This window comes from Papilio machaon, chromosome 22 (genome assembly GCF_912999745.1).
Source record: "Papilio machaon chromosome 22, ilPapMach1.1, whole genome shotgun sequence".
NCBI classification, from domain to species: Eukaryota; Metazoa; Arthropoda; class Insecta; order Lepidoptera; family Papilionidae; genus Papilio; species Papilio machaon.
In genome coordinates, this window is record NC_060007.1 from 5,818,891 (window position 1) to 5,829,104 (window position 10,214).

At 33.6% G+C, this 10,214-nt stretch overlaps 2 non-coding genes across 2 annotated transcripts; one reads left to right on the forward strand and one right to left on the reverse strand.

The window, feature by feature from the left end:
• The first annotated feature begins 7,446 nt into the window (after positions 1 to 7,446).
• Positions 7,447 to 7,649, forward strand: LOC123722277. Its single transcript, XR_006756458.1, has one exon. It is a non-coding gene; the product is annotated as a small nucleolar RNA U3 (small nucleolar RNA).
• A 1,110-nt stretch (positions 7,650 to 8,759) lies between these two features.
• LOC123722283 lies at positions 8,760 to 8,962 on the reverse strand. The gene has a single exon (XR_006756464.1). It is a non-coding gene; the product is annotated as a small nucleolar RNA U3 (small nucleolar RNA).
• Positions 8,963 to 10,214: the final 1,252 nt, after the last annotated feature.

Sequence of the window (10,214 nt, forward strand, 5' to 3'; positions counted from 1 at the left end):
TTCGCTGTCTGGGCATAGTTTCCCTTGCCTACCCAGAATGGGTGAAGAAAACAAAAAAAATCTCTGTTTGTATTCTTTTACGGTTGGCGCCATTTTCCAAACATTTTAGTTAGTTGAGTTTATTGTGTTTTTATTATTATATTAAATTGCTTCATTTTTTTCGCAACTGTATTAAAAATAGTTGTTTAGTACATGGGCGGAACTGTCATTACAACTTGTGCCAACTGTCAACCCTCACCTTCGGCTGCGCCTAGGGTCGGGTAGATATTTGTCGGAACACTTTGCAATGACAGGCTTTCCGCACTCGTAATGAAATATACTATAATGAATTCATACTTGTCTCCAATACTAATGTCTTATAGAATTAAGATTAATTTTTATATTAATAAAAATTAATTTTCATAATTAAAATAATCAAACTAATATTTCAAACAAGTGTCACCACCATAAGTGTTAAAGTAGTATGTATAATTTTGGTATGGTTAACTGTTAACGATTAACTTTAACTTGCGTTAAATTTTCGAGAATTTAACGCTTTAACGATTAACGAAGTTAAATTTTTAATTAACGAATTAACGATTAACGAAGTTAACTTTTCGATTAACTGTGCCCACCTGTGGTTATAGATTATAGTATATAGCAATGAGCCGTTAGCTGCCAATTCAGTTGTTTACCGGTTCAGGACTTTGTGACCTGAACTTTTGAACTGATTCAGAGCTGATTTACACACACATATTTACATTTTAAATCTGTTTCGCAATAATTCTGCATTTATTTGCCGTTATATTTTTTACTATTTAGGGCATCTTGGGCTAAAAGATTATTATTTAATTAAATCCATAATCTCTCTGCATTCTGATTTTCGGTCGACAGTTATATTTGTTCCATTAAAATCAAAAATATTTCATACTGTGTCAAAGCTAATTATATTTTAATTCTCTGAACGGTAACTCATATCGTGAGACTAGGGCTCACGAGGGTAGAACGCAATTTGCTTTTATTAGCCCGCCTCAAACAGTTCAGACGATGTTTAATCTTACCTTAGCGCCTCATAACCTCTGCCTTGAATATTAATACACGCAAACATAACTACATACCAACTGCGCCTTAGTTTTTAGAAGATAGTTATTTAATTCATATGTTGTCCAGATTTGCGGATGTAAAAGTACCTCCTGTGTTTTATTATCTCTCCCTCTCGCTTTATTTCCCTTTACTTCTCCAACTCGTGTGGGGTCTGCGTATTAAATTATCGTCTTCCATTTCGATTACTTCAGTCATCACTCCTTAGTTAACCATGGCACATTTTTCCACATTCCTAAAGTTTTCCTTGTAATTCTTCTCTCCTCATAACATGCCTATTGCTTCTTAACTCTTTCTATCTCTTACTATTCTTTAAAAGAACAGCCACTATTGTATATACACGGTGTTATAAAAAGGTTACATTAGATTCACAATACAAGTCTTGTCAACAATTTTAAAATTTCGTCAATTCAAATTATCTAAAGCGAAATTATGAGACAGATGCTTAAGTATTAATTTATGGAACGTAATTAATTTAATTCAAAAACCAAAAGCAATGAACATTTACTAACCGTTGGTTTCTAAGATCAAAATCTCTGTATAAAACATATCGCCATCCTTGTCATTATCTTTGACAAAACTGAGATAACAGTACCGAAACCCTGGGTAAATGAAATAAATTTTGTTTACTCCCATGTTTATTCATTCCCAAGATTGTCTTTTAATATAAACTTTAGACGGTTAAACAAACAAACATTAAATCAGAAAGTACATTTGAAACACTTTACGAGACGAGTACATTTTGTTCTTAAGTTAATTTACCAACTGAAGTCTTTGCAAACTCTGACTTGTAACACACATTTATATAAATCTTCGAATAACTTTGTCTTAAATGTAAATTCTTTGAAAAAAAAAAGCTTTGAACGTTGATATAATAAATCTAATTATGAGGGTACTTACGTTTGATTTAACGTTCCGTTTTATATGAAAATTTGAATCCCTTTACTTTACTTCAATTAAAATTACTGTACATTTAATATTACTTTAAAAATTCCATTGCAAAAATTAAGAGCATTCTTTTGCAGTAAATTTTCTATCCCATATTTTACCTTTTAACTTCTCTCTTGTATTCAAATTAAAGTATAGCCACTTTACCGACATGCTATTGATGTCTATTCCCTATGATTCCACTGCTCGAAAACATATTCTTCTTTTTTAAGAGTGAATGACTAAACGATTTTATATTAATACTAGCTGCGGGATTAAAAAAAAAAAAATAAGCCTATGCGTTCTTCCAGACTATGATCTACATCTGCGTCAAATTTCATCAAGATCTGTTGAGCCGTTCCGGAGATATCTTCCAATAAACATCAATCCATCTAAACATTCGCATTTATAATATTATATTAATAAGATGTGTTATTTCTTCTTAACATAGTACAACGAAGTACGTTGTTACATCTGTTTGTCTTCTTTCTTACATAATTTTTATGTTGATTAGTTCATAACATAGTTAACTAACGCTAACTGTCGTATCAGAATGCAAATCGTCGAAGTTTGACGGCTGTTGGGAACTGGGGAATTTACATAATCTAATAAGACAAGTTTTAAGTTAACTTACTGAATGTTCAAATCGTATGTACTAAACAAGATTTTATTAATCAACTAGCTTTTACCCGCGACTCCGTCCGCGCGGAATAAAAAAAAGAAAACGGGATAAAAAATATCCTATGTCCATTCCCTGGTTCTAAGCTACCACTAATACCCACCAATTTTCAGTCAAATCGATTCAGCCGTTCTTGAGTTATAAATAGTGTAACTAACACGACTTTCTTTTATATATATAGATTACTTTCAAATTCTTCTGTCTTCTGTTTTATTGTTTAATATCTGTTTTATTCTGTTCTTCTTACTGCCACTTATCTAGTCCATTCTAGTAGCTTTCCCACATAAATCCAGAATGAGGAATAATTCACATGATCCATTTGAAGGAGTCTGAGTGTGGTTTTATCTCCTACTCTTATTGCCTTAATTTTGTTGTGATATAAGCAAGCTTGCAAGATTGAAGACATGCAAATTAGCTTGGATCTTATAATTAGAGCGGTGATGCGTGTCTACCCTCGGTTCTCACACGCCTCTAATTAACTGCTGACGTTATAAACCATAAGCCTTATTCAATTAAAAAACACGTAAAGTGTGAGCTTGGGTTAATAAGGTTAGTATCATCCTTATTTAATAGTTACGCATATAACAATGAGTTTAAACTTTCGTACAGAAATACTCGTACATTACCTCTTTTTTTCATAAAGAGGGAGGAGTGATTACACTATGAAAGGTATTCTGTGTAACATAACTGTTATGACATGTATTGACATGAATTCAACAATATTTGTTGAATACACTATGTTGAGTACTCGTTTGAAAATAATTAAGCAATTGTGCAGTTGTAAATTAGAAAAAACAAATAGTGTATTAAGACCATCGTTATGGGTGACTAGGTCATAGTCTTCACACGTAGCTTTGAATTTCTTCTCAGATATGTGCAGGTTGTATCACGATGTTTTCCATCTTCGTAAGAACGTCGAATAAACGTATATATGTAAATTGAAAAATACATTGGTACATGGCGCGATTCAATCCCAGGACCTGCAGATTACAGTGCTTAACTGCTGTACCACTGACGCTCTGTTTGTTCTGATTAAACATTTACTCGTTTTATTAAATTATCAACACCTACACTACCAGGTTCCCCCGAGCTATAAACTAATTCCATTTCTTAAACAGTTTTCAATTGAAAGTATGGATAGTTAATAAAGTTAAGATGATTTAAGAGAAACCCGTATATTAGTTTGGAATACTTCAGATTATAAACTAATATTTACATCCTTTAATATGTTGTGATCTAACTTTCAAAGAAAACATACTATTCGTTTTCTCTGAAAATTGGGATCGAAGCCAGTTTTTTCTATGATTTTTTTGGGAATCAGAACTAGTGGTAATGTTGACAAGAGAAAAATGAGTAAGTATCCACTCCTCAAAAATGTTGAGGACGCCTGCTGACTTGGATTATAAAAACAAAAACAGAATGTCAACAGGGATTCAAAGGAATCAAAAACTTTGTACATGTAGTCAAACAAGAATATTTGATCCGGTGAGAGAGACGATGTTAGCTCGACATGACAGCTATTGTATAAAGAGGATCTTGTGGCATTTTTTGATATTGATAGGAGGGCGCTAGTGGGCTGTCATAATTTAGTTTGCTAGTAAGTAGTTACATACTCTTTGCCCACCGGTTCAGATAGCTTTGTCGGTCTATGCACGTTGAATCCGCGTGTATGTTTAAAGAATTTGATGATATAAATGAAAATCAATGTTTTTTATCTTTATTACAAGTTAAAATTATTAATTTTTGTTGGTGATTTATCATGAGACTAATTTTCTTTATTATCTATGTCAGCCGCATTTCTGAATTTACACCCATCTTACAAAGATCCATCCACTATATCCATTATATCCTTCTTTAAACAACATACAACACATTTAAACCGTTTCCAATCTTCCTCTAATTTTTACTGTGGGTTTCGGAGACTAGAATTCCCGTTTAAAATTCTTATCTCTGTTTTGTCAAAGATAATGACGTTTTATACAGAAATTTTGGTGTCGGAAATTCAATCTCATTACTTCTTTGGTACTAAGATAAATTATAGAATAAAACCATTTAAAAATTGTGTTGGTAAGCAAACGAGACAAATAATTTATGCGTTAGACCCTAATCATAAGAAGCTGTTACTTTAACCTAAAATAACACTTTAGAGACCCTAACACTTAAGTAGCAAAGTTACGTTTAACTCTCGAGCTAGTCAGTACACAGAGGGTCTAATTTAATCTTAAGTATGTTTTATGCCTAACATAAAATACACAAGAGCATAGAATAATGTTCTCCATATATGTAATATGCGGACATAAAATATAAGCAGACGTCAAACATATAAATCAAGTATTTTTTTTAATATTTGTCAGTTTAATTTAAGGTTTTTTTTCTCTAAAAGATTGCATTAACAAAACTATTAACAATCAGCAAACTTTTAAAACGAATTATTTTGCTATTATATTTTAAGTGGCGCTTAACTTTTGGTAATAACCAGAGCTGGGCATTAACTCGTTAATCCGTTAATCGTTAATTAACGAAGTTAACATTTTGCTTAACGGATTAACTTTTAAGTTAACTTCAAAAAGTGTTAACGCTTTTGTTAACTTCCGTTAAACTCAACTTCCGTTAATAAAAGTCCGTTAATCGTTAAATTAGTAACTTGGAGACGTGCTGTCATTTTGTTAAAATTACGTGCCACGCCACGCTCGTAAGTTCAGCTATGTTGGGCGACTGTCGGCGACTCGAATGGTGAACGAACGAGTTGATAATTGATATATGTGAAGTTCGCGTGCAAGTGTGATGCATCAGAGCGTCCGGGAAAGACGTGACCAACAGGTCAAAATTAAAAGAAGGTTCGAAATAGTATATTTCATTACGAGTATACAAAAGCAAGAGTATGTAATAGCCCACATTCCGAATGCTCTTCGTCCCTGCAATACGCCACTCTTTGAGCAACTGTATTATAACACTTTTTTACTTGTGCTTTTTCTTAAGCTTTTCCAAACTCGTCCGTTCTCTTTCCCAACTGTCAAAATAATGTCTTTTAAAAGAAAAAACTAACCACGCTTTTTACAAAAAATAAATCATTGAAGTTTCTATGATTCATGCAAATATTTCTAAAAAGAAGCTCCTAATTTGTTGCAATATCAGATTTAATGATTTGATTCAATGAATTAGGTAAGGTTTCATTTTATTTCATCTCATTAAATTTCATTTTCATTTCATATCAATAAAAATAATCTACTGAAGATTTGGCCGTTAAGTTCCGTTTGCCTACCCAGAATGGTTGAAGAAAACAAAAAAAAATCTCTGTATTCTTTTACGGTTGGCGCCATTTTTCAAACATTTTAGTTAGTTGAGTTTATTGTGTTTTTATTATTCTATTCAATTGCTTAATTTTTTCGCAACTGTATTAAAAATGTTGTTTAGTACACGTGCGGAACTGTCGTTACAACTTATTCCAACTGTCAACCCTCACCTTCGGCTGCGCCACGGCTCGGGTAGACATTTGTCGGAACTCTTTGCAATCACAGGCTTTCCGCACTCGTAATGAAATATACTATAATGCATTCATACTTGTCTCTTATACTAATGTGTTATAGAATGTATAGTCAAATTACTATTTTAAACAAGTGTCGCCACAGTAAGTGTGAAATTAGTATGTATAATTTTGGTATGGTTAACTGTTAACGATTAACTTTAACTTGCGTTAAATATTCGAGAATTTAACGCTTTAACGATTAACGAAGTTAATTTTTTAATTAACGAATTAACGATTAACGAAGTTAACTTTTCGATTAACTGTGCCCACCTGTGGTAATAACTAATAATAATTGTACGATATATTCTGTATTGTTAATTTTTTCTCTGATTTCAGGTTCAAAATCTTTACGGCACCCACTATACACCTGGCAATCTACGAGGGCGTGTAGCGCAGATTCTGATCGTAGATACACGAAGTTCTCGACTTGTACTTAAACTTATGCAAGTATTCTGCGAACCCCTCTCGAGACCTGTCAGAACTTGGACCAGCACAAGGTACAACTCTAGTTTGGTGGGGTACCGGGTAGGCGCTGATGGCATCAGGAAAGAACCTCGTTGTCGAGTCCTTGTCACCCTCGCTATAGCGCCTGTTCCATTAGTAAAGCGACTCCAATCGGAGTTGGGACTTGATAAATGAAAAATTCATCTTTTGCCAATTATATGAGAAACTTATGGTTGGTTGTTGTAAGAAATAAAGTTATCTTAAAGTGAAAAGTATTTGTGAACTTCGTCACTATACGCCGAATTGTAAAATATGTACAGCACCATCTATTTGATATTTCCAACAACTCTTACACTTTTACAACAATCATGTACTTTTATTTTTTATACAAGCTAAAGTGTGTAAAGTGTACTTGTTAAATTACTGTTTGTAACATGTATATGTAACGTTTAAATTAAAAGTATTTTTTCAATATAATTTAAAATCTAAAGTTTTTTGTTTGTTCATTATACTTTCCTAAGCAACTGGGCAGATTTTGGTGAAACTGTGGACACCAAAACAGGTTTATATAATAAAATAGAAATTATTGGGGGCATTAATTTAACAGATATTTATTTTTAGTTCCGTATTTTGATATTGCAACCCAATATACCAATATGTTTGTACATGTATACCACAAGTTTTAGTGTAATGTCGTGAGATGTCGCTGTAAGTAGTAAGTTAATAGGTTAAACTCGATGTAGAATACCGCTCTGTGGCAATGACTTTCACGAGTCTTGTTACGGCAGGCAAGACCTTACTTCATAGGATCATTTCTATAGTAAGTTCTTCACGAGACCTTCACAACATGTGAGATCGTACCAACCACGTTGATGAGATGTGGCGCGGCGCCCTGAGCGTGAGGTGGGCGGCAGCAGCTCGCTGCCAGCCCTCGATGATCGTTCGCTCTCTGCGCAAGCAGAGGGTGTGGGGCGTTGTCGCTGTCTGAGTGGTTTTTTTAAACTTTATTTGCTTTGTTATAACCTATATTCCAACAGAGATATTGAACCAGTGTATCAGTATAATCATACTTCTCAGTTACATTATAAATTCAAATGTTTAGATGGATGGATATTTGTTACAAGGTATCTCCAGAACGGCTGCATGGATCTCGATGAAATTTGGTATAGATGTAAAACACGGGCTGGAAGAACATTGAGGCTACTAATTAAGTATAATATTGAAGTAACAGCCCGAGCTGAGGCTCCTGAGGGAACCAGACCCAAAACCAGATTTAGGCTAAGCGCCAATCTGCGCCCGGCCACCTAATGCCCAGTTAAGCTGTAAATGTCTCTTCAAGACAAACAATGGCAGTCGGTCTCAAAAAAGGCTCGTTTTAGTCTAAACGTTGTTTTTAAAGCTTGTTTAGCATTGTTTTGGTAGTTGTAGAATATTTCTCTTATAGATCTAAAGCTTAATAAAGTTAGACTAACCACGATGTTTGAATAAAAATTAATTATTTAATAATATATTATAATAAAACAAATACATACATGCATTAATTAATAAAAATGAATATCTGCTAACCGCCTAAAATGGACGTTAGAGGCGAATTAGTCAAAAACATTTACTTTGACGAAAGAAAAGCGAGAGAGGTGTGCCAGGACCACGACAAACGATAGTCCGTGGTCTCGTCCTAATTCTTTACGAGTTGTGTTGTTACAAAATTGGATTAAACAAAAAAATACAATCTATAAATGTTGTATGTACCTATAGTATCGTTACTATTGTTTGATAGGAAGTAATTTATAAATACATATCATGTCTCTTAACTATAATTAAAATGTGCGAATTTAAGAATCCCTCAAATTCCTTCAACGACAAAAGTTGCTCGTGTTGGATACTGTATAAAATAAAGTATTCTTCAAATTTACGTTGGCGGCTCGGAACATCGTATACCAAGATACCAAGTATGAAAATTATATTAAGTTAAAATTAATGAAATAAAAGAGTATGGCGAGATGTCACAGCACAGCAGATTACGTTGAGCCGTCAAGACATTTGAATTATTAATTGTCAAGACATTTAGTGATATTTAACATTGTTTATAAAGTTTATCAAAAAACCACTCAGACAGCGACAACGCCCCACTCCCTCTGCTTGCGCAGAGAGCGAACGATCATCGAGGGCTGGCAGCGAGCTGCTGCCGCCCGCCTCACGCTCAGGGCGTCGCGCCACATCTCATCAACGTGGTTGGTACGATCTCACATGTTGTGAAGGTCTCGTGAAGAACTTACTATAGAAATGATCCTATGAAGTAAGGTCTTGCCTGCCGTATCACGACTTCCGCAGGTGATTACGCTAAAACGGTTCTCTACATCGAGTTTCACAGATTAAGTTTATACTTACAGCGACATCTAGTGACAACACGCTAAAAAATAAAACATCTTAACATGCTCACAATCTATAATTTCTATATCCTAATGTCAGATGTTAGTGCCTACATAATCATGTCACCTTTCACACAATTCAATCAACCTTTAATATATTCATATTTAAAACTCTTGACGAAAACAAAAATTCAATAAAGCATCAAATTGTAACTTCCATTGGGTTTCCTGTGCCATGTGTGTTCAAACCACAGATAATAACTTAATAGCATACTATGCAACGAAAAGTAATTAAACGAAATAAAAATACATAGTTTAAATTTAGAAAAGTAACTTTTTCATTAATTTATTTAAGGTTTTGTTAGATGTCGCTAGTTGTATATTAGCACGCGATATTATTTGAGATGTCTAGCGTCTGTTAAAGGCGCACCAATAAGTAACTGCTTGTGATCAACCTACTGCCCATAGACATAAGGTAAAATCTACCTAATTATTTTTGAATAGACCGTCAATGAAAACGGTTTTTGTTTTCGCCTAACAAACTAGTTGAAGTAGGTATACTCGTAATATGCTTACAAAAGGCAAAAGCTCAAAAGTTTATGTGTCTTAACCAAACTAAAACAACGTTTATGATTATCTCATAGTGATTAATGAGAGCATTTGCATTCGTGCAAGCAAAAATACTGACAATTTGTTTTTTTGGTGTGTGCACAAAACATTTCTGATGTCATAAGAATAATTGCCCTACCAATATTACATCGTAATCTAAACAGTGTTCAGTGGTTCAACGCTAGAGAGAAAAGTACAACCATTTAAAACCTCATTTTTCTCGACTACCTCGTCGTTATTACAAGGAACATAATATCAATCATGGCAATTAATGTTTTAACGTGTTTATTACAAACCTTTTTTTTTTTACAATAAAATCTACACATAGGTATACCACTAGTCACTGGTCAAAAGTACTTGTAGTCTTCAAATTTTCCATTTCTTATTGTAAAATGTTATGTTAAATAAAACTCGTAATACCATTCACACTACATAATATTTATAACACAAAACACTAAATTGCACGCTTTGATTCGCAAAAACGACATCAGCGATCAAATTTGACTAACTGGCAATTAATGAACAAGTGGAGTGAGGTAAATAAGTCAAGAAAGAATCAGTTCAAAAAGAAATCAAATCA